The sequence below is a fragment of the Motacilla alba genome, chromosome 2 (assembly GCF_015832195.1).
Source record: "Motacilla alba alba isolate MOTALB_02 chromosome 2, Motacilla_alba_V1.0_pri, whole genome shotgun sequence".
Lineage (NCBI taxonomy): Eukaryota > Metazoa > Chordata > Aves > Passeriformes > Motacillidae > Motacilla > Motacilla alba.
This window is the reverse complement of record NC_052017.1, coordinates 134,026,923-134,051,621: the sequence shown is the minus strand read 5'-3', so window position 1 is coordinate 134,051,621 and position 24,699 is coordinate 134,026,923. Positions and strand designations below refer to the sequence as shown.

General features: G+C 39.6%; 1 long non-coding RNA gene across 10 annotated transcripts in view; it reads right to left on the bottom strand.

Annotated features, from left to right (window-relative positions):
- Positions 1-482: 482 nt before the first annotated feature.
- LOC119697618 overlaps positions 483-24,699 on the bottom strand; it is a 45,631-nt gene continuing 21,414 nt past the window's right edge. For 2 of the 10 annotated variants that reach the window (XR_005255890.1, XR_005255899.1), the window contains 3 exons: positions 13,120-13,291; positions 8,973-9,075; positions 483-6,567 (listed from right to left, as the gene is read on the bottom strand). This is a non-coding gene — a long non-coding RNA (uncharacterized LOC119697618). The remainder of the gene's footprint in view (positions 6,568-8,972; positions 9,076-13,119; positions 13,292-24,699) is intronic. The other 8 variants (XR_005255898.1, XR_005255893.1, XR_005255897.1 and 5 more) reach the window with 8 other exon arrangements.

Genomic DNA, 24,699 nt, shown 5'->3' with positions numbered 1-24,699 from the left:
CAACTGCCTGAGTAGATCCTTATGGAGTCCCCTTCCTGAATGAGAGCTTAGATATTGTAAATCTATCCCAGTCATCCCTAAAAAGAAATTGGACTTTTTCACTGTCTGCAGTCAAACCTCAGCACCTCCAGATGTAGCACGCATCACAGCCTTCACTTCAAAACAGCTGTCAAGAGTGTGCACCAGACTTTCAACTGTCATGCCATACTGTCAGGATCCCACACAACATACAAATGGCAAAATAGAATTAAATAATGGTACATAATACAAAAAGAAAAACACAAGTTACAAAATGGTAGTGGTCATGCTCGCTGTCTTTGCAAAATTCAAAATTTCTCTGCTGGAGTGAATTTAATACCAGACAGTTCTAAAAATCATGAGGTCAAGATGTAGCTGCATTTGTTGAGAGGAGTAAGTCTACCTGCTAAAAGTATTTTTAAGAAAGGTGTCCCAAAATTTATCTGGAACAAATACCCCTTCCATTTAATTTAGCTGTTATTTACTGTGCATATAAAGGTCTTTTGTTCAGGAGTGATGAACTATAGTATGTAACTTGCAATCTCCACACTGTGGTGTAGAAAAAACCCTCTGAAACTGCCTTTATATAGAATTTGGAATGATTTCATCAATTACTAGTACTCTTCCTCAGTATAAGTAGATTTTGGTTAGTAGCATATTTGACAAGGCAGATCAAGCTGACAACTTTTATTAGTCAGACATACAACCATTGTAAACATCTTCCAAACCAGAAGGTTAGGCTTAAGAAACAAGACACTGGTGTTGGCAGGTTCAAAGACAGTTTTTCAACTTCAGACAACAGTTCATCTGTGCTGTTATAAATGACTGAGAAAGTAATACACTGAAATACATACTGATGGCCTGTCACTGAAAGAGGCCAAAGAATGAGGAAAATTTAGATGATCCTGATCAAGCATTCCTATTTGTTGAATGCTGTGTCACCAGAAGCAAACCTGTTGGACTGAAATTCAGGTAAATACTTCCACATTGGATTTTGAAGTAAACATCATCAAAAAAACGGGTAGGCAAGACATAAATGGTGAGAATTATTTAATTGAATATCTATATGGCAAAGCATTTTATTTTGTGTAAAGTCACTGTATGTTATTAGTTTTAGAGTATTAAATGAAGAAGAGCCCTCTTAGAGGACTCTCTAGACATTACTTTTACATAAGATCAAGTCAGGCAAGATGATCTAATAATCCATTGTGACAATAACATCTATAAATCTAGGAAATTTTTAAACGCAAAATTATAATTTAAATTATAAACCCAAAGATGGTGTGGTATTTCTAAGTCTTCAAGCTTAACCTCTCCTCCTCCACCTATCTCTCTCCTCCCCACCACCACACCCCCTCACCTTTTGTGTTTATCTCAAAGCAATCAAGGTTTTATTTCAGATCTTCTTGTATGTTTAAGCACACCGGTGGCAGTGGTCTAAGTATTTAAGCTTCAATTGTTCTTTGAACAATTAAACAGAATGCTTACAATAAAGTATCAGACAATCAAAGTCCTCAAGTTTATATTTCAAATGAATACTGTATAGATTTTTCTCTACCCCTTCATTATAGAACATGCATGTTATCTTAAAAACTTCTCTCATGTCCTTATAGCACCTTCCAGTACCTGATGGGAGCATACAAGACAGCTAGAGAGGGACTTTTTGCAAGGACATGTAGTGACAAGACAGGGGGGAATAGCTTTAAGGTGAATGAGAGTAGATTTAGATTATGTAGGAAGAAGAAATTCCTTACTGTGAGGCACTGCAAGGCACTGGAACAGATTGGCCAGAGAAGTTTTGGTTGTCCTGTCCCTGGAATCACTCAAGGTCAACCTGGATGGGCTCTGAGCAACCAGGTCAAACTTGTCTTTGCCTATGGAAAGGGGGTGGAACTAGATGATCTTTAATATCCCTTCCAACCCAAACCAACCTACAATTCTATGATTCTTTGAAATAAAATCACAACTCCTGATGGATATAATGTCCTGTCAGGTTATCTCTAAGCAATGAGATAATTTGATTATTGCAGTATTTTAGGTGCGTCCTGCTAACAGTAAATTTAGACACTACCAGTAACTCATTATATTCTTTGTTCCATGTTAATGTAGCCTATACTTTTATTCCTGCCACACAACACTCATCTACTTGATCCAAATGAGGAGGCTCTTACATGTCCCAACTAACTACTATTTCTTGCCATCACGTCAGTAATATTTCACTCTTTCAATATTTCAATTTTATTAAGCATTACTCATGTTGGTCAAGGAATTATGAATAAGTCTTCCTAACAAACAGCAACCTTTTATTATAGGTCACCTAAAACTAACAATGTAGTTGCAGGCTAGGTATGCCTTTTTTTCTGTTTTTGAAAAATTGTGGGGACTATGTAGAGCTAATACAAAGTTTGGGCATTTGTGTTTTTTAACTAATTCAGGGAATATTCTGCAGTAATAAGGAAAGGTGTATGTTCAGATGTTACTAATGAATACCAGTTTAAGAATCTACATAGAGACATGGACTAAACTACTTTTCTTTTGCTTTGTCTTCTCTTAACAGCAACAGGAAACAGTTGGAGACAATTGTATTTACTTGACTGTTGTATACCAATTTCACAGACCCAAAGAACTATGCTTAAGTGAGCTGCCAAACCTGGTTTGGTGCCAGCCTGAGCACTCCCAGTTTATCACCAGCTGACCTGCTGCTGCAATTCTAATACCCACTTTCTTGCTCTACACACATATTTCCTTATGAATAAGATTCTGCAGTCATTTTAACATATCCCTCTTTGCCAGGGGTCAAGACATGACTGGAAAAGTCTGTAGCCTACAAAGCTACAGCTAATATTCACCTGAGTGTCTACCTGTGCTTATAATCTCCATAAGGCATTGGAATCACTACATTTTATGGGTATCTGTATCTAAACTTACAACATTCACTGTAGCCTGACACTATCCCAATTGGTTTCCAGCAGAATTTGTGCCAGTGGGCACAGTCTGGATCTGATTTGGAGGACGGCGATGGAAATAGGGATCGTTAAAAACACCCCATTATCATATGGTCTGGTAGTTGGCTACAGTGCAGTTCTACAAACATGATTTAGTACAGATGTTTCATTTAAACTCTAGCTTTATAAAGGTACACATTTTTTTGGTTTACTCTGATTATAACCACAGTCTACTCCTCCCCAGTAATCAACTGCTAGAATTTGTCAAATGTTGTCATTTAATATGTGGGTCACTTCCAGTGCTGTGTTTGTTGCATGGAATGCTCCACTTCCATAGAAACAGATGTTTTAACTTAACAGCAAAAAGAGCTAAACAAGTGCATGTGAAGGCGCAGTGCAAATAATGTGTTTCATTTCTGTTATTTATAGCTGTCCACAGCTATCATAATTTTTTTATTTGAAAATTATTAAATCAATTACAAGAAGTTTATTTGCGGATACTGCCAAAAATGATGCATGCTAGGAGACTGCTTCTGGGAAAAGTGTCTTCTTCTGGGCTGTGCAGAGGCATTTCAAAGAAGTCAGTGCATTTCTGAAAGACTGCAGTGTAACAGGGTCTACACACTACAGGCCTCAAAGTATCTGCAGAAAAGAAACCCTCTTTAGATCTCCCAGCTGGTCTGGCAGATCATGTCAGGTGATACTAGCTCCAGGGCAGTGGAGCTAATGCATTCTTAACTCCTCAGCATGTTTGAAGAGGATCTCTTGCCCTCTTTAGTACAGATGAGGTGGTGGTTAGAAGGAAGAGTCAGGGGAGAGGGCTCTCTCTGCAAAATGGCTCAGATGAGAAGATGGCTTTCTTCCTTCTTTCAGTTTTACTTGACTGAAGTACATCCTACCTAAACTAGGAATCGCAGTTTTTCCGTGAAAAAAAAAATCCCTATTGTTGTATTAAAAACTATTAATAGTCTCATCTAAAACAACAGAGAGAAATATTTTTTGAAACACAGAACTATATACACATGCCACAATGGAGTAACAAGTCAGCCATCTGTGAAATTCTTTGCTCCGTTCAATCCTACCTGACTAGTTTCAGGTCACTGTAGGAGCCACTGATTTTTATAACAAAAGTAATGTTTGAAAGCAAGCCATGCTGCATAGTTTCCAAAGCACAAAGACAGAATAATTCGTAACAGTGCTGTAACATTCCACATCCAGGGGCAGAGCATAAACAGAGAGCTGTGTGCACCCAAGGTAAGGGCTTATAGCTGATACTTGAACATAATTTCTTTAAAAAAACAAATAATTTTTACACCTGAGCCATGGGCAAACCTGAAAGTACATCCCAGGTTATTTCAAAAGTTCACTGTGTTCATTTCCATGCCCACCCAAATGCCCTGGACATGTACTCCACCTCCTATGCTGGGTTCTCAGTGCAGTAGTCAGAGCCAGGCCAGATGACAGAGATATCTATGTTTGGAAAGCCTCAGCAAATGTGGGACACAAAAGCAGTAAACAAATCAATGGGATGCCAGACCAAATGTGTTCCACATTTGTGAAAATAACAAAGTTGAGTCAGGAAGAAAGGTTTATGTGTCTTCTCTTCATACAATCCTTCCCAAGGTACTTTCTTTCAATCCTCCCCAAATTAAATCCAGCCCAGACAGCAGCAATATTTGTGAGTACGCAGCATCAACCAAATGCATTGCAAAGCCACTGACAGCTCCATGTGTCTTGGCCTGAGCCAGGGCTCCAAGGGGTGAGCAGGTGTTTCCTCCCACAGTCTTCCTCCACACCAGGCTCATGGATGTGCTGCCACACGGCACGGGAGGAAGGGTCTGTGCCCCACCTGCCCCTTGCAGGGGACCCAAGCTCAGCAGCCAGGCTGGCAACTTCTTGCCACACAACTCTCAAATCTCTGCCCCTGCCATGAATTCCTGCAAGGGAAAATCTCTGGATCATTTCTCGAGCCATGAGAAAGACCCTGTGACTCCTGTCTCTGTTTGTGCCAGGGATGGAAAGCCTTTGCAAATATCTTTTTGAGGGACTTGTGAAACCATGGGAATCAGCTCACCTCTCCTGAGCAGGTTAGACAGCATCTGGTAGCTCCACAGTTTGGTGACTGGTAGCTGTGCTGCAGCAATGGGAAGCAGGCACACAGACAGTATGGGACAGAACTGTTGTTCAACATCACATTTGTATTAAACATTAAATGTAAAAAATTAAATTACTGAAAGATTTATTCAAAATTTCTACTAATTAATTTTTCTATTAAAATCATGAGATGCCAAAAAAATTACTCACGGCTATTAATTAAAACAGTGCTTTGCCCCATCCATAATGAGAAATGAGAATTTTTGAAAGCTGGGTAATCTGGAAGGCTTTTACAATTCTTTTCAGTGTATTTAAACTCAATATTTAATGTTCACTTATAGTGAGTCAGCACAGTCCAACCCAAACCTACAATAAAGAAAAATAATGTCAGTTGATGGCTTTAAAACCTATACTTCAGACAAAAATAAGTAAGTCAGCATGACTGGCAGCAGAAAAATTTGAAGATATCTTTAGTTAATGTATTTTATTTTAAGGATTATGGGTATTGTATTTATTCAGTTAACTCAGCCCTTTTCCCTGACAGCAATTTTCTACATAGAAAGTGCTATAAAATTCTTTTGAATAAATTTTTGTCTTAGGAGTAGTAAGTAAATTTATGGTACAATTTACATGAGTGAGGTTAGTCATTTAATTCCTTTAAATTCAGAATTTCATTGTCCTGAACTACATATTATTTTTAATCTTTGTGGCATGATATAATCTTTATAAAGTGGGTGGATGGGCCTCACTAATTTACAGGGACTTTCATCCATTTAGAAGCCTGCTTAAAGAAAGAAGATATATTACACTAGCACTGGATAAGCAGATTAAAGGAATACTAGGACATTAAGTATTAATGTTGCTTTCTTAACTAAAAAAAACATTCTTTTCATTTATATATGTATATATGATCTTCACATTTAATATATGTTCTCCTCTTGAACAAATAAACCAAAAAAACATATTGTAATAAAACTCAACTGATTTGGTAGACCTCAAAATCCAGACTATTTTTATGCCCCAGCCATGCACAGTTTTGCATGCACATTATAGTCACACATATCTTTGTACTCTGATAGGGTTATTTGCCACAAAATGACTGTCTGGAACAAGGATTTGAGGATCCATCTTGAAATATCAGCAAGCAAATGTCTTACTCTGTGATGTTAGGTGTTGCCTCTTCCTGCTTTTCTTTCTCTCACACCTATTGCTGCTCCTTTGTTAATTAATTCTCTGGACAAGCCTAAAAACTAAGGAAAAAGTCATAACAAAGTTACAGATTGCTTTCTGTACCTAGCACCATAGCCATGTGTCTTCCACCAAGTATTTCCGTGTTCTTCAACTCCCTTGTTTGCTGCAAATATTAATGGAGGAAAATGTTCTCCTGGAGAAATCCTGGCCTGTTTGGCAATTTTTCTGCCAAACATCCAGGGCCTCAAGAGAACCTCTTGCTATCCTGTCTTCTCCATGGGATTCCTTTCACTCTTCTGATGTGTGTGCCCATGGAGATCTAAATAAAAGTAAACAAAAAAATGCAAGATGAACAGTAAATTCAGGTGGAGTCTCAGATATCTTCAATTTCTCAAGTTTTATTTTTTTAGGTGCTTTATCTTTCTCAAGTAGAAGTTTTGCATTCTGGGAAAACACATTTCTCCCAGCACCACAGGCCCTTCTAGTGATTCTCCCAAACCCCAAATCATCACTCAACATGCAGCAATGTCAAAGTTGGTAGTGCTGCAGTTACTTTGATGGGAAGACCAAGAAGTTCATTCACAAGAGACAGAGGTAAGTTAACCTTTTCTAAACTGCCTAACAAGACTGAGGAAAAAGCACTTTTTTTCCCCAATCTCTATTTAGAATTTCAAAAATGAATTTATGTATTAACACTCACACAAAAGTAAACACCGTTTTGCTTGCACCAACATATCCTGGAAAACTCAACTGGAAGAAAATCCACAAAACTTGCAATTACAAATCAGTTGCTTTCCTGCAATAAATCTGTCATTTAGAGGATTTCAAGATAGTATTTTGTGATATTTTGTTTGGCTTTTTATTTTACATTATTTTATTAAGCCTTATTAAAAGCAGAATAGCAAGTTTACATTTTCAGAATCCTTAAAGATATCATCATCAAGTTCACAAAGTTTTCACCGAAACATCTTTTACTTGCTTCTTAAGCCAAAAGACCTTGTGCTTGATAATGAAACAGCTGGACATATGGATATTGCATTTGCATAATGCATATTATAACTACTGTATGTGAATAAAGCAAAAGTAAACATTTTAGAAAAATTAAAATAATGTCATACAATACAAGAATTATTTTCATAATTTACATTAAATTTTACAATACCTTCAATATCCTTTTTATTGCTACAAAATTCAAAAGAAGTATTTTCAGAGCAACATTTTAATAAAAAATAGTTTTGTGGAAAATTTCTACTCGCTTGCATAGGCAGTAACCATGAAATAAGCTTAGCTATTAGTCACAGAATTAAGATACAGAAGTATCTACTTCTCCTTTATTATTTATCTGGAAACATTAATTCCCATAAATTGACATAATTCACTTTTACTTTCTGCAAAATTGTATAAAATGATAAAATACATAAAAATTAAAAATGTTGTAGCATAAAACTGAAGGAGATATTTCAACTTCATACAACTTTTTTCCTAAATTATAAAATCTAGAATTTCTGGGGCTTGAGAGACATACAGAAACACAGGTGATTTTTAATTTATTTTTTCCCCCGGGAAAATCTTTAAACGCGTTTGGAGTGCAATGACAGCTCAAAATTCCATTCTGAGATTCCAAAATGCTGGAAAATTTTGCACTGGTCCAAAGTTAAAATTCTAACTCTCATTTGATAAAATTTTGGATTCCACCCCACTGAGCTGGAGAGATCTCAGTGCCGCTCACTCATCTCCATGTCTCATCTTACAGAGACGTGTGATGAAACATTGATTTTTTTATGCATTTTAGCTTAGTATACAAGTGTTCAGGTATTAATCTGATCCTCTTCTCTTTTCCATGGCTGCAGAGAACATTTTATCATTTTAAGGAGGGGACTAAAGGCTTCTCTCACCCTACTTTTTGATCTGGCCACTTGTGCTTACGTCTGCAATCTTTCAGTCTCACATTAAGCCTTCCAGCATAGCACATCCCAGGAGGCAGCATGTTCTTCTGGCTGGACTGGCAGCTGCAGGACACAAAGCACTTCAAACTGGCTTTGAGTCAATGCCACCTCGTGACACAGCAGCAGGAAGAGGCATGAACTTCTCTGGAGTTACACTGTGGGCAATACTTGAAAGGACATTCAGAGCTCCTTTTTACAGGCAGCTCTCATCATTTCAGTGAGTCCATGCTCCACACAAGCTCTGCTCAGGATTTTCCATGTAAAGTACCTTATCCATGCAAAATGCATTGTTGTAGTCCTCCACCAACAAAATCAGAACAGCTGAATTGCTCTGGGTTTTACTCATACTCATCTCCTGCATAGCAAATCTGTTCTGGCCACATCCTTCTCATGCTGACAGGAGGGCTGGGCTGTCCACCAACAGCAGGAATTGTCTGGGCTGCGGTCACTCACCAACTACAAAACTCCTTATTCCTCTGGAGTTAAACTGGGAACAAAGCCACATCCAGGAATGTGTATATTTTCCCACCTGTTTTATTTCCAGTGCAGTTGTATCAATGAGCTTCTGTTTCCCATTTGAAATCAGTTTCCTGAACACACAGTTCCTATCCTGTAGATCTCCTGGCACCACGTGCCCAGGATTCTCCTAAACTCAGTAAGGCTTTGATAAGATCAAATTAGGCATGAGTCAGAAGTTCTTCATGTTCACCACAGAGCTGATTTCTAATCTGCATTTTCCCAGGATAAAATCACCATTGGTTTATTTTTGCAGACTCACAGGACATGTCCAAGAATTGAGCATTTGGAGGGTGAGGAGACTGCAGCATCCCAGCTCACCTGTCAACTGTACAGTGGAAAAAGAGACCGGAAGATGGCTCCTGCTGGGAAAACAGAAATGGTACAATCTCACTTTGCTCGTTATGGAAACACGGCCACTGTCTTTTCCATCTTTGAAAAACAAAAATACAAATCAAAAATATTGTTATTTGTTCTGACAATTACAGTGACCTTTAAACCTGAAATTTGGCCTGCTAAGGATTTCTGGCCTCACAGTTTCTTTTAAATTCCTATTCCAAAAATGCATTTGGAGCAACTGGAAGTATTCCACTGTGCAGCTGCAGATAAACCCAATTTCCAACAGGCTGGCTCCAACATCTGCCTCCTGTTTTAACCTGGTTTGAGGGAGTCAGTCCATTGGCTGGTTGCCCCGGTGCAGATCACAGGTTTTGCTTGCTTTGACAGTTCATTGCATGCAATATCCAGTTCAATTCCCTGGCAGGTTCAGAACCTTTGGAGAAGTCAGGCAGGAAAGTCATCTTTGTGCCAGCAAGGCACTGCCTGCCCTGCGCTGCAGCTAATGGCCTTTTGTTAAATTCGGTAGCTGTCTCAAGAGTTCAGGAGAGAAATATGAGGCTTTGATTTAATAAAGTAATTTGATTACATAGAAATCAATCCTCTGCTAGGACTGGATAACTGCAACAAAAATGCCTACCAAATTTGACACAACTTCTGCTTAAATTATCCTATAAGCTTGTGCTTAAGCACTTTGTTAAATGAAGACTTAAGCAGAGGAAGACAGTGCCTTTGTGCTCTCTTTGGGATAACAATCACTTTAAATTGGGTTTGCACCTCTTACATCTTTTATATAGTTTCCTAAATCAGAACAATCATTTGCAGGGAAAAAAAAAAAAAAAGAGGAAATATAGAAATTTTTTAAGCTAAAAAGTATTTAAATACTGGTTCTTGAACATGATTCTAAAGTTGTATATTACAACTAAATTAGGTTTAGATATTTTAGGCTGTAAGGAGTCAAACATACCAGTGTGCTTAGCACACTACTCCTGGAATGCTTGTAGTCTCCAAATATTTTAGGTTCTACCTCTTCTTTAAGATGTTCAAAGTTTTTGGTGGGGAAGAAGGTTATTTTAAGAACGGGAGATAATATAAAAGCACAATTTCCTTTGATCAGACTTGTTTCTCTCTCACACTCTTTTGTTTCTAGCTCTGCATCTAAGCCTCCATAACTTGGAATAAATGTTTACAAGATACAATTCTTGGATTTTTCTTGTGGATGTGCAGAGTCAGCCCAAAAGCTAGGATTTAATGATGCACATAGATTTAATGCAGAGATGGATACATTTCACCAGAAACAAAAGGCAGGAGCAAACCTGGTTATCTGCATAATCCTTTGTACACCACTGGCCTGCCTCAGTTCAGTAGATGGAAGCACACATACTTAGATTACCACCTGCAATGCAGCATTGGGTAAAAACTTGTAGAATACCTCGAGAAAAGTGTAACATTTTCTTCATTTTTTTTTCATTTAAGCAAAAAAAGTCCTCTTCTATAATGCACTGCTGGTGGAAAGGTGTCTTCTGGGTGAGACATGTTTCTGGGCAAGCTCCCACATTCCGGCAGCATTTTTTGGTGGTCTAAGCAAAAAAGATTAATTTCCTTGGAGAGTCCCAGGTTATCACACTTGGGCCCAGCCTCCTGAGGTGCAGTTCACGTGCTTCCCCTCAGCCTTGCCAGGAAGAAGGGGCTTAGCATGCAAAGACTGAGGCGCCATGAGGTGCTGAAGCACAGCAGCTCATCCTCAGTGGAGAGCAGCTAGCAGCAGAGCTGCTGCAGAGATGATCACACCTTCTTTTAAACATGGCACATAATAATGTTGTTTTTGTGAAATGATGAGCTATTAAATCTGTATGACATATAGATGAGAGAAAAAGTGTTCACAGGCCTGCTGTAATTTATGAACATGTGGTGCACAGATGTTACATGAGATTTTTCTTCCCTTTACTTTTGAAAATTTGGATTACATTTTCTCTCCTTCTCTCTAGTGTTCAAACTCTGTGTTTCATGCTTTATTAGATATCTCAGCAGGGTAAATGGATGATTAATAATTGTTGATGACAGATATTTGGTTTCTATAAGCTGTGGAGTGAAAGATAAATATGATGGGAACAGTTGTACCTATGTATGACAACTAAGCCTCTTTAAGACTGTTAGAGTTATCCATGATTTATGGGGATGTCACCACTGACCCTAGATAGGGGAAACCTCTTAAATTTCTCTTATTGTAATCATCACTTTTTCTTCAGATATCACGGGGGAAATATCCCCTTTAAAAAAAAAAAAAAGACTAAGAAAGAAAAACGTAACTTTTTCAGGGTTGGGAGATATTTCAGAGAACACCCAGTTCCTTCCTGATAGTAGTACAATTAAAGCTCTCTTAAGAGAAATACAGATTCTGTGCTGCCATCTCTCAATTAAGCCTTGAGAACAAACCATCAAAACAAGACCACAGTGGGTGCGTGCTGGCATCCAGGGCTGCACTAAAGGCTCACCTCTGACTTTAGTCCCCACTTCACTGCTTAGCAGGAAAATCAAAAAGATAGTTCTGAATCCCTCGTGAGGCGAGATGAGCCATGCTGTCCTGATCTGGATCCTGGACAGTCATATACAGAGGTAAGGTTCTGCTTCAAGACCATTTCTTTTGTAATGAGAAGCGTCTGGCCACAGCAACTTAAATTCAATTTCCAGCGTTTTAAATTCAAGGAAAAGATTGTAATGGATTAGGTAGGTGGATTGACAGGAATAACTCAAAGCAGTTGGCAAGTGGAAAGCCTCACCTCATTTCTAGGTCTATCATATCCAAAATCCTCATTTACAGAAATACATCACTTCTGTTTCTTTGGGTCATATTTGTTGGGGAAACAAACAAACAACAACAACAAAAAAACATAACAATTTTATTAGGAGTTCTTTCTAATTTCTTTATGTCTTCTAAAAAATCACATAAATGTTGCCAATATAATAATAACTTGTTTCTAATATCAACTCCTGATAATAGCGGAACCCTGAATAGAAGTGGAAATTCTGTAGGCAAAAGGTATGCCAGACAGGAACATAGATGAAGGAGAAGAAAGGTTAAAACACAACCAAGTAAAGGCAGATTTTTCAATTGAAAAAAAAAAAAGGAAATTTGCCTTACAAGTATAAACCTATAATAGTACTACATGTGCTAAAAAAATTTCCATCTATTATTCATTATTATATAATAAAAGTTTTTTTATATATAGCCTATTACTTATGATATTTTCCTCATTTAAAACTTCTGTTCCACCACCCCTGCCCCGGCCCCAAACCCAACTTCCTGGAAATTTAATTCCTCCTGAAGCTAAATAGTTTAAAGACCACTACAAATTTCTCTGACTCCTAATGTTACTGCAGAATGATGAACTTTCTGCACCTTTCTTCTCAGATCCATGAAGTTTTTATGAGTTAAATTTGCATGTAGAAAGAGAATGTCTCCTTCCCACATCTGGTAATTAGTCTGGGAAACATATTGCTAAAAGAGATAATCTGATTAAGGACCACAGATGAACTCTATTCCTCTAAATTAATCATTATGCATATTGATAAATGTCTCCTCTGAATTTTGGCCTGATAAAGAGCTTTTTAAAAAGGTTAGGAAGTCTGCTTTTTGTTAGTGGAGAAAATAGCAATCATGTTAAGGTTTGGCCCCTCTGCTGTTGCTTTGAGTCCCAAGCCCACCTACACCTGGAAACCTAAGGCAAGACTGGCAGGAAGCAAATTTAATTTGAAGGGACAGGGAGGGACTGTGTACTGTGAGAGGCTGAAATACTTTGCACAGACATACTGGCCTCCTCCTTCACCAGGACTTCAGAAAAAATAGCCGATATATATTCTCCTATCTGCCACTTTGATCTGAGCTGTAGTCCTCCAGAACAATATAAATTAACAAAATCAATAGAAAACTCCCCTTAATTGTAATTGGGCTTGGGGCAACTTATCTTAAACATTAATAAATTAGCTTTGATTTTGATCACCACTTAATTGTGGACAAAAGGAATGGAGAACTTAGAAATAGGGAATATGTGCCAAATGTTCCTCTGACTCACCAGGGCTGGTTTCATTACAAAACCCCACTCCATCATGCTGAAGCAAAGCAACAGCTCTCAATTGCTGAGGTAGAAAAAGGAGCCTGAGGTGCAGCTCCACTCACAAGGCAGCTTCGTGGCTGACAGGAGGCACCGTGGAGAGACCCAAAACTGCTGAATTCCAGTAGAAACTCTGAGAAAAACAAGCAGAAAAATATTTTAGGCTAAAAATGGGAAATAAAGCTCTTTTAACCTGTTCTCACTTGCTGCTGAGGACTGGGAGAAGTCCTAATGCCCTGACAATGTGTTGCCCTTCTGCTGCAGAGGCTGCACAGAGGGTCCCTTCAATTGGCTGCAGCAGCTCCTCCACAGCCTTTCTTGATGATGGCAAAGTCCTTCACATCAAGGGTATGTGATAGTCATTGTTATTATACCAGTTTTGAACCAGTGTCTCCAGAGCTGACACAGCTCCTTGTTTCAGCTACACAGGCAATATGCTTCAGCTCTGCTGCTAGCAGCAGACTGTACTTCATCTCTGCCCTCCACTTGGCACAAAGAAGGATTGACAGAGAATTACCTAGGGGGATAGAATAAGTTCCACTTGGAAAAAAAAATTATTTTGTTCAGGTGGGAACAAATATGTTTTAATTCAGAAATATTTCCCTCTGGAGCAAAACTCTCACTTGACAGCTTGAAGGAGGACATGTGCCTCTGAGTGTGTCCAGGCCAAAGCAGAGGAGTGACCCAACCCTACAGTCCTCCAGCTGTTTCCTAGTGCTGGATCACGCATGTCAGGTTCAAGAGCAGGGGGGACAAGGGGATGAGACCCTTTGAGTTTCTCCACCTTCTAAAAATGCTCAAACTGGCATGTTCTCAAGCCTACATAATAATAACCTCCCACTGTCTGAGGTTACTGAGCAGACTTTAACTTATTTTAGGATTATCAGTAGTTTTCAAGCCAGTGAAAAACTGGATAGACAGCTGCCCTTGTATTTTGATGGTTCTTAAATTTTCATGCCACCCACAAGGCATTTATCTGGACTTCTGCGAAGCCTTTGATACAGAGCCCCTCGACATCCTCTCTAAATTGGAGAGAGATGGATAAGAGTTCACAGATGAGTGAACTGTTTGATGAATAAGTTGTTGGACAGTCACATCTGGAGGGCAGTGGTCAATGTCTTCAAGTCCCAATGGACTCAAGTGACAAATGGTGCTCTTCAGGGTTCAGTATTAGAATGAGTGTTATTAAATATCTTCATTAATGACATAAAGGATCGAGTGTACCCTCAGCAGATTTGCAGATGACACCAAGTCATTCTGAGTGGTGTGGGTGACACACCTGAAGGATGGGATCCATCCCAGAGGGACCTGGATAAGTTTGAGAAGTGGCCCATGGAAATGTCATGAGGTTTAACAAGAGCAGGTGCTGGTGCTGCACCTGGGTTGGGGCAACCCCTGGTGTCAATCCAGGCTGAGGGATGAACAGACAGAGAGCAGCCCTGCTGAGAAGGATCTGGGGGTGCTGGTGGATGAGAGGCTGGACATGACCCTGCACTTGCAGCCAAGAAAGCCAAACATATCATCTGCTGCTGGGCTGCAACAAAAGCAGTTTGGCCAGCTGGGCAAGGGAGGGAAATCTGCTCCTCTGCTCTGTCGTCCCACATGGAGAACCCACCTGTAGAACCTGAATCCATTTCTGGTACCTCAACAACATGGACCTGTCAGAGCAAGTCCAGAGGAGGCCACCAAGTTGATTAGAGGGATGGAGCATCTCTCCTGTGAGGAAAGGCTGAGAGTATTGTGCTTGTTCAGCCTGGAAAAGAGAAGGCTTTGGGGTGACCTACTTGCAGCCTTCCAGTACCTGAAGGGAGCCTACAAGAAAGTTGGAGAGTTAGTTTTTACAAGAGCATGTAGTGTCAGGACAAGGGGAATGGCTTCAAATTGAAGAGGGTATGTTTAGATTAGATATGAGGAAAAAAGTCTCCACTGCGATGGTGATGAGGCACTGGAACAGGTTGCTCAAAGAAGCTGTGGATGGCCCATCCCTGGAATCATTCAAGATGAGGCTGGATGAAGCTCTGAGAAACCTGGTCTAATGAAAGATGTCCATGCCCACAGAAGGCAGTGTAACTACATGGTCTTTGAGATCCCTTCCAACCCAGGTGATTCCATGAGTCTGTAAAGGCTGAGATGGACATTCACATTAATTCTAAGACAGTGGTGTTGAAGTTAAAGAGTAAGTAGATTGGACAGGTTTGTAGTCTGACCAAGCATGGTAGCTGCTGAGGTAGTCTGGAAATCACTTACAACCTCTGAGTTACGTTATCTTACAGATTAGTCATAGGTGTTACTTCATAACCAATAGTCCTATGTTCTTTTAGACTAATTCTGAAGGACAAGGACAGCTGGAGAAATGTACTGAAAGGAATTAATTTTATAATGGATGTCCAAGTCAGCCTTTCAATGTGCAAGACAGGTGTGCACAGAAATACATTTCTGTCATTCCACACATTGCTGTAAATCTCATATCCAAAAGCCGACTGGCTCTGGAAATGTGCATTTTTTGCAACACATAGTAACAATATGCCAGTATTAAAAATATTGACAACTGCCCCAGATCAAATCTAGTTTTCTTTTCCAGTTTTTCTCTTCACTGCTCAGGCAGTGCAGTTCTCTCAAGATCAAGACAATGGATAGTGCATTTTTTTCCACAGAGGCTGGCAGATAGAAGGACGATGAGTAGGATAAAGCTACAATAGACAAAAGAGTTTTAATGCTCTTGCTTTGTCTGATACATTTCACATATGCTGCCCTGTGCTAATGAGATGAAAAAGAGGACAAACATTCCCCTTTTTCTAGTTGGTCTGATCTGTGTGTAAAAATGAAGCTCTAAAAAAATTTAACTGGTTCCAGCTGGGTTCTATGCAGCCTACAAAGGCCTAGTTCCTCTTAAGCAAATTAGAGCAGCGTAAATTCTTCTCATGTCATGACAGTGGCAAGTGCTCAGAATCTCTACCACTGGGAAAAGTTTTGAAGGGCACAACAAGAGCACAAAGCAGAGAAAAGAGGGATTCTCATAGGAGGATTTACAGACTTACAAAAGACTGTAGTAACTAGATGTGCATAAGACTAGACTTCATCAGGAAACTATAGAGGACCATATCCCATGGGTTATTACAAAGTGGACAGGGCAAAGTAACAGAAAATTCACTGTGTTAGACAATTTTTCATTAGAAGCTGGAAGGACATGGTGAACTATTAAGTATTTTTTTTATCATGCATGTCTTTTACTGCTTTTGAAAATAGCCTAGGTTGCCAGCTAGATCCTTGCTGTGGGACAGCAACCTCACATTTATAATAACCTCACATTTTATAATAGTTCAGAGAATATAATCGTCTTTCAATAAAGAAACAGTGCATGGGAACCCTTTAAAAATGCATCATTGACAACAATTTGCAGGTTGAAACGTGTTGCTTTTATTTTATCTTTCATGAGCCAATATGAATCCAACATTTAACTTTTAATGGCAGGCGTGTTGTGCGTAAGTGCAGCAGTTTCGTGCAAATATGTGAACATATTTAAACAAACAATCTAATGCAGGCTTGCCACAATGAATGAAAAAGAATGAAAATCAGTAAAATCCCAAGTTACACTGGTGTGTGCTCATGCAATATACACCTACTGGGACTTAGTTTAAAAGTGTTTTGAAATATTTATTTCTCTGACATTTATTTTAATGGAAACTTTCCCAATGGCTGATGGCAGATATCATATGCTTGTGGTGATAAGAAAAACGGCAAGTTTTCTGTTCCCATGGAATGTCTTGTTTTGGCTGTATGCAAAGAAATACCATATTGTAAAGCTGGACTGGAAGCCTGTCACTGAAATGAAAATATGGAAGAAATTTAATTGTTTCCATAATTCCTTGTTTGAGTTAAACAAGTCTACTCAGACATGTAACCCCTGAAAACCTGACAAAGCTGCAGATGTTAAGAATTTAAACAGTTTGTGGTTCTCTTGATAGCAAATCTTATTAAATGTGGACTGATATGGTCTATGCAAACATACGAGATACAAAATAGTAGGATCTTTTAATTTAACTCTGATGGCAGCTTCCAAATATAATCTGTAAATATTTGACCAGGGACAAAAGGTACTGGTTTTTACAGCATTTCATTAAAAACAAACCAAATAACCTAGTACACTCAATTATAGTGTAGTGCTGGCAATGACTGCTGCTCCTTCCAATACTTTTTCATAATGTCTGTTACTTTCTCCCATCTTGTGATTGCCCTGAATTTCTTCTCTTATATTATCAAAACCAGGCCTGAATCACTTTAGTTTATTTCTTTCTTCAGACTAAAGAAGAAAAGGTAGTATAATTCCTACTGAATCTTGGAATACTTTCTTTTGTACTAGCACGTCTTTTCTTTTTCTAAAAATACAACATATATCCAATGTTAAAGCTTGTTGTAAAATAGAAACTAAGCTGGCAACACTCACTCAAACCACATATCCAAACCAATTCCTTTGCATCTGCTTTTATTTCTTGGACTTCTTCAACCTTCCTCAGATTTCAGCTCCATGTACCAAGTAAGCAAGAATTTTGCGAAGGATGAAGCTATCAACCTGCAGGAACAGGCAGAGTTCATCAGGAATGTTCCTAGCACAGCACCGACACAAAGTCCCTGTGTACAAACAGCTCCAGCACACAAATCACAATTTACCTCCACAGTTATTGACTGGTATCCCTAACTAGTAGCCAGCCTATTCCTGATACTGTCACACGAACACAGTGAGAAGCAGCATCTTAGACTTTGTGTCTGGGTGAGCATTCCTTACGTGTCTGAGGAAAGAGCCATCTTTGGGAAGGAGGTAAAACTGAACCCAGTAACCTGAAGCCACGAGAAGGAGGTGTACCATCTCCAGAGCTAACCATGACTGGCCCCTGTGCACGTGGCTGGCTGAAAAGGGGCAGCCAGAACCAGCTCTGCCACACGCACGGCAGTCCCAGAACACCGGGACATTGTTCCCAAGGGAAGATGGGTGATCACAGCAGGCACACTGTGGAGTCTAGTCCGTGGAGCAGAGGGAAGATTTAGACCTGAGACAGAATTCCTCCTAAAGTCAGCAGTGCATGTACTCATCACGCTCAACATACCAGGACATAAATCCTTTAGCCACCTCGTAGAAAACCAGAAAAAGATCTCTCCAAGCAACTGCATTTCAGATATCAACTTTAGGCCCTTGTTTTTCTGCTTTGTTCTCCTCCAGTCAGTTAAACAAAGAGATGTAGAAAAACCAGGGAGAGAAATACGAGCAGCTGAAAAAGAAAAGTGCTGTCATGATTGTACAATAGGTTGCTGGTATTTACAAAATTCTATGTATTCAGATTCAATATTTTCCATATGAAGATCATCACTTAGTATTAATGCTGAAGCCGTAAGGAGGATAGGGCCCCTCTTCCAATAAATAATTTGCAGATACAAGGAAAAGTACAATCCCTGCCCTGAGGACCTTGGAAATAATATCCTGCTTGTATAAATTGAAATAGAAATGTGTTTATTTTTACTACAGTAAGTGCTTAACACACAATAACTAAACCAAAACTATTATTTCAAAAGGATTTAGAATAATTTTTTAATTATCTCAATGTTTATAGAATTGAAAAAGCAGGAACTACTAATAATGACAGTCTCAAATACTTGTATTTTTTCTTTGGAAAATCCAGAGACTGATATAATGATATGCACTGTAGAAAAGAAAGCAGTTGGACAGATAAGCTCTTTCATTATAGGATTTGGCCTAGAGAAGAGCAAACAAATGAGCATTCTCTTCAGGGCAATTTACACCTATTGGTCTCCAGAAATTTATACTGTTGAGGAAATTTAGGAGTTTTACTATGCCAAGTCAGAAAACACCACAAGTTATTTATGAGACCAGCAAAGAAAAAATAACCACATAAAAGAGTATATAATTTTTATTCAGTTATGTATGAATACAGAATATAAAAGGTAACACAGAAAAAGAGCAAGATCCCGAAAATAAGTATTGTGGGAACTCACAGTCTCTTGTCAGATAATTTTTAACAATATGAATGCTGAGAAGCATCCATCCTTCATTGTCTGTCAAGATAGACTACATATGGCTCTGGAGAAATGCTATCACATTGTGTGGTTCTTTTATTAACAGAATATCTGTGACATGCACAGAATGAGGACCTAAAGGTTTGTTCTTTAGTTACTACCTCCCCCTCCCTGCCACCTCCTATAACACAGACCAGCATGAATAAAACACATTGAAGTAGAGATTCAAGACAAGTGCACATTTGTTGCAAAACAAAAGTATTATTTCATAGAATCATTTAGGCTGAACAAGGCATTCAAGTGTGTATGTACAGTCTGAGGAATGAGACTGAAAAGCAGTGCCACATGAAGGCAGCTGGGAGTCCTGGTCCATGGCAAGTTGAACATGAGCCAGCAGTGCCCTGGCAGCCAGGAGGGCCAAGAGTGTCCTGGGGACATCAGGCACAGCATCACCAGCCAGGCAAGGGAGGGGATTGTCCTGCTCTGCTCTGCTCTGGGGCAGCCTCACCTCAAGTGCTGGGGGCAGTTTTGAGTGCCACAATAAAAGACAGGTAGAAAACTATCAGAGTGTCCAAAGGAGGGCAACAAAGGTGGTGAAGGGCCTTGAGAAGCTGTATGGGGAGCATGTAAGGTCACTTGGTCTGTTCAGCCTAGAGAAGAGGGGAGACCTCATTGCAGTTACAACTTCCTTGTGAGGACAAGAGGAGGGGCAGACACTGATCTCTTCTCTGTGGTGATCCAAGACAGGACCCGAGGAAATGGCATAAAATTGTGTCAGGGGAGGTTTAGGTTGGATATTAGAAAAAGGTTCTTCACCCAGAGGGTGGCTGGGCACTAGAACAGGCTCCCCAGGGTAAGGGTCACAGCAACAAGGCTGACAAAGTTCAAGGAAAGTTTGGACAATACTCTTGGGCACATGGTGTGACTCTTGCGGATTGTGCTGCGCAGGGAGTCAGATTTGATGATCCTTGTGGCTGCCTTCCACCTCAGCTTATTCTGTGATTCCAACCTTTGACCAATCACCACTTTGTCAACTAGACCATAGCACTCAAGGCCATGACCAGTTGTTTCTTGAACACCTCCAGGGATAGTGACTCCAACGCATCCTTGTGCAGCCTGTTTCAATGCTTGACTGCCTTTTCTGTGAAAAAATCCTTCCTGATGTCCAACCTGAATCTTCCCTGGCACTGTTTGAAGCTGTTTCCTCTTGCCTTGTTGCAAGTTGCCTGGGAGAAGAGAAAAATATTTGGAAAATGTTGCAATATGGACAGCACTGAATAGCATGTGTGAGGTGAGTATGAAATGAAGGCAGGACCATCCCCATGAAGGGAAGTGCTGGCCTCCCCAGAAGTGGTCCTTGGGCTCTCTCTTTTCCTCGTTGTGCTCCTCTACTGCTGCGAGCAGTACCAGTCTTGCATGCATGGGATTTGCTCTCATGCCTGTCATCCAGGGCCTTTGCTGGATCACCCATCCCATGGAGGAGCTCCAGCACAGACACCATAAAAAAGCTAAAAGAAAAAAAGACACAGAAGAGAAAGGAGTACAGAAAGGAGAGGAAATCACTGTTTTAATCTACACCACATGTACAACATGGCTGAGCTACAAGCTCTAGGGAGTCATAACTCTGAATGTCCTGACTTATGTGTGTTTAAAATCTGAACTGTTGCATTACAACATGGGGTGGGTTTTTGCGCATTTAATTTAATTTTTTTCTTTGGGGAAAAAGAAAGTATGCTTTACTGTACAGTCAAAGAAACACCATGACAGACAGTCAAATAAATATCATCCTCACATTTATTTGCATGATTAAGCCATCAGACAGTCAAGTAAATGGAATGGAGTGCATTTATTTGAATAACCTCCAAGGTATTTTTGGGCACATAAATAAAATAGGGACAGCAAGCCATAGCCCTTAATTTTTCCATTGTTATAACAGTGCAATTCTAGAATAACTCCTCTGAAAAGAAGGTAAAATCAATGTAAAACCAAACTTAATATACATCTGAAGACTGCTCTGCTTTTCCCATCCTCCCCCTACACAAAGAGGTTTTAAATTAGGAGGACTTTAATTAGTTATGAAGGGCAACATGCAACTATGTGTCTAGACAAGGTTCAGTGCTGTAGTGGTTAACCAGATACTAAACACCAGACAGAATAGTGCCCATACATTCTTGTTCTGTAAGAATCAGGAAGCTCTTATAACTCCAAAACATTCTCTCCTTCAAAAGCACATAACATCTGCTTTGTGTGTCATAGTTTCCACATCGACAGAAGACCAAGAGGACAGCATTGGTAGAGCAGAACACTCAGTGTGAAATACTTGAAACCCACAGTACTCACATTTAAAGGATTTCTTTCTTGCTTTTTTTTTTTCCTCGGGGGTTGTTTTAGAGACTTCTAGACTAACTCTAGATTGGTCCCATAGACTAAATGCCCTATTGTGGCTGGAGTCCATTAGATGAGCTCTGGGAGTCTGTACTCCAATTTAGTTTCACCCAAAGGCATCTAGCACATGTGTGCCAAAACCATCCCATAAAGAGAAGCAAAGAACAGTCAGTAAGGACAATTGGGTGCGTCATTTTCAAGTGCAATCCTTATTTGCACTGAAATATCAACATTAGCACACACTGTAAAGGAGAGGGAAGATAACTTAAGCTCGCAAACTACACCTTCTGTTTTCTCAAAGTAAAAGAATAAGCCCTAGAAAAAGCACCCAGTTCTCACTACTTCCACAGTGAGGACAGATTAATGCACCTATAGCTGAGAAAGCTTCACGAAAAAATTTAAGAAATCCTTCCAAGAAAGTGCATATGAATTCAGACATTACTTATAGTCCTTTATGACTCAGAGCCTGGTATGAAGCTTAGTCATGTGCTTGGAGATGACCGAAAACATTTTAGTATCCAGAAGCATCCAAATACCAAATGAATCCTATTTTTACCACCCAAAACAATAGTTTCATTCAACAATGGTGAGAAACATAAACTGAGTTTTGTTTCAAATCAATAGTGAAGGCCGTTCAGTACAATATTACAAATCGAAAAATTGGAAGAAGTGTGAAATGACCCAAAGTGATGATTTTAAAGAAAAGTAACTTTATTAAAAATTTATATCAAACTAAGGAAAATGTTCTTTAAGTTTCTTGTGCTGCCCTAAGCCTTATTTTCCTTGTGGGTAGGTTCATGATCAAGGCCATGAAAACAGCAAAAGTTATACATTCCAGACCTGGTGAAACCTGGTGATTTACACTGGAATCAGTAACAACTCCACGAAACTCCTGTAGGAGCTGGGTATTCTGGTTTGTATCCTGCAATACCCCAGTATGACACCATATCTTTTAGCAGATGAACTGCATCCCACCAGCACCTCAGTGGACATGTCCACATTGTGCTTAGCTTCTTGACAATCTCCCAGGCAGAGGTCACTTGTCTACCTTACTCTCCAGTTTTCCTTTGAAGGAAATTAGCTAGCTCTGCTCACATCAAAGCAGGAGGGCAGCTCTGTGGATAGCTCACTAGCAACTCTTCCCAAAAGACAGCACGGACCAGCCTACACTTGTGGGTCCTGCTTAGTGTAGTCCTCCAACACCACTGCAAATAAACCCACATTCCTTTCTGTCACACCCCACAGCCTGCAGCATATACCTTAAGATTCGTATAATGAAATCTCCACTCTAGAAGACTGAAATACAACACACATGTTACACTTTGATCAGAAAAACACAAAAAAATAGCAACTTGCATGGCCACCCTGTGAAGCTTAGAAAACTCATACACTTTCAACATGACCAGTCTGTTTCAGAGGACAGTAGCCCTGTAAAACCTGGATGCTACCATCTTGCACCAGATGGTCTGTGGGCCAGGCATCACAGTCTTCAGCAGACACATTTTACAGCATGAATGTACTGGGTGAATTTTAGTCTCTTTACGGGAAACCCGTGGATAGAAGTTAAGTGAGGAGAGCTTGATAGACTACACCCTTCTTGGATCTGGGATGTCAGTGGAGAGAAGTGAAAAGTGTTTGGTGGTAGTATCACCAAGTGCACCAGTGCAAAGAACAGACAGCGGAGTCAATTCCAGAAATGGTAGCATAGCTTCCCAGAGAAGCAAGAGAGATAATTGTCACTGGACCATTTCTGTAGCCCCTTGACCTGGAAGACTATGAAGAGGAACTCCTATATAGGTCTCCTATGGAGAGGTGATATGTCAAAGTCTAGCAAGCCAAGCAAGATGGCAGGACAGTGATTCCAGTGCCAGGTGGCTGTAAATTTTCACCTGTGATACCAGGGTACCAGCCTGGAGGCCTGTGAGAACATTGTGAGAAATACTGCATTCCCATGGCACTCAGGAAGCTTGCACCCATCATGTTTAACTGGTGCCTTTTGTGTGGTCTTTTAGATATTTCAACTTTGACGGAATGAATGCTCTAGTAAAGAGATTAAATCAAATGCCTATGTCTGCATTTCCACTGAGGACTAATCTAGATTAAATCCATTATAATGAAGAATAAAATTTTAATCCTAAATGAGTGGAACTTCAGCCTGAGTAAGGACGTACTCCAAGCTACACTATCATGCACTTTTACAGATTAAAAGTGAAAGATGCTGTGAAAATAAGAGTACTTTTTGGCAAGAAAGGAAATTAAACTATGTTGAAAATATCTAAAGCAATACATTTTATCCTAATAACAAACCTTAATTACTCTAGCACATTACCAGAAGGGTTTAAATTAATCTCTCTGAAACAAATTGTATCAGTTATCCAAAAGAGTTTTAATGGTCAATCTAAGATGGAAGTGAACCAAGCCATAACTTCTCAGGATTCCTTGTAATGACTCTACAGAATACAAGCTGCTAGTAACTCGTGAGCTGTGAGCTTGACATACAGGCTGCTACTTTGAAAGCATCTGAAATTCAGTAGACATTGATTCAAGTGCGATTTTAAAAAGCCGTTTGCAGCTTCCTGCTGAAGAAGCAAAAAATTAGTTGCCAGGAGGAAAAGCCAAGGGAGGGCCAAATGCAAAAAGAACAAGAAAAACTTGTAACAAAATCTTTAAAATGCAATTCTGTTGTTCACTACAAAATTAAGGCTTGATGTAGCCGGTATATGTCCATTTGTTTAACTTTACCAGCATGAACTTGCAATCAGTTAAGCAGATTCCCTGTGGCAAGCTGCGAGTGAGCTTTGCTCAGTGGGGCACTGACTTGAGTCTCTCTCCTTTAGTATCAATTTTCATGAAGTGTATAAGAGCTTAATAGTTTTGGGACCTTTAATCCTCAGTCAAATTTGGTAAAAATTGGCTGCCAGTTCAAAAATTATTAGAGGACTGTTAGACAAGCACATGAATGGATAGAGGAACAAAAGAGCACTAGAATCAAGTAATTTCTTTCCTCACAGAGTTTGAAATAAAAGAGGCCCATTGAAGGTAGGCTGTGAATCAAGGAAAAAGTTCATGCTGATGTTCCTCTTTGATTATCAAGAGTCTTCCAAAGATGATAGTAGAAATGTCATCCTC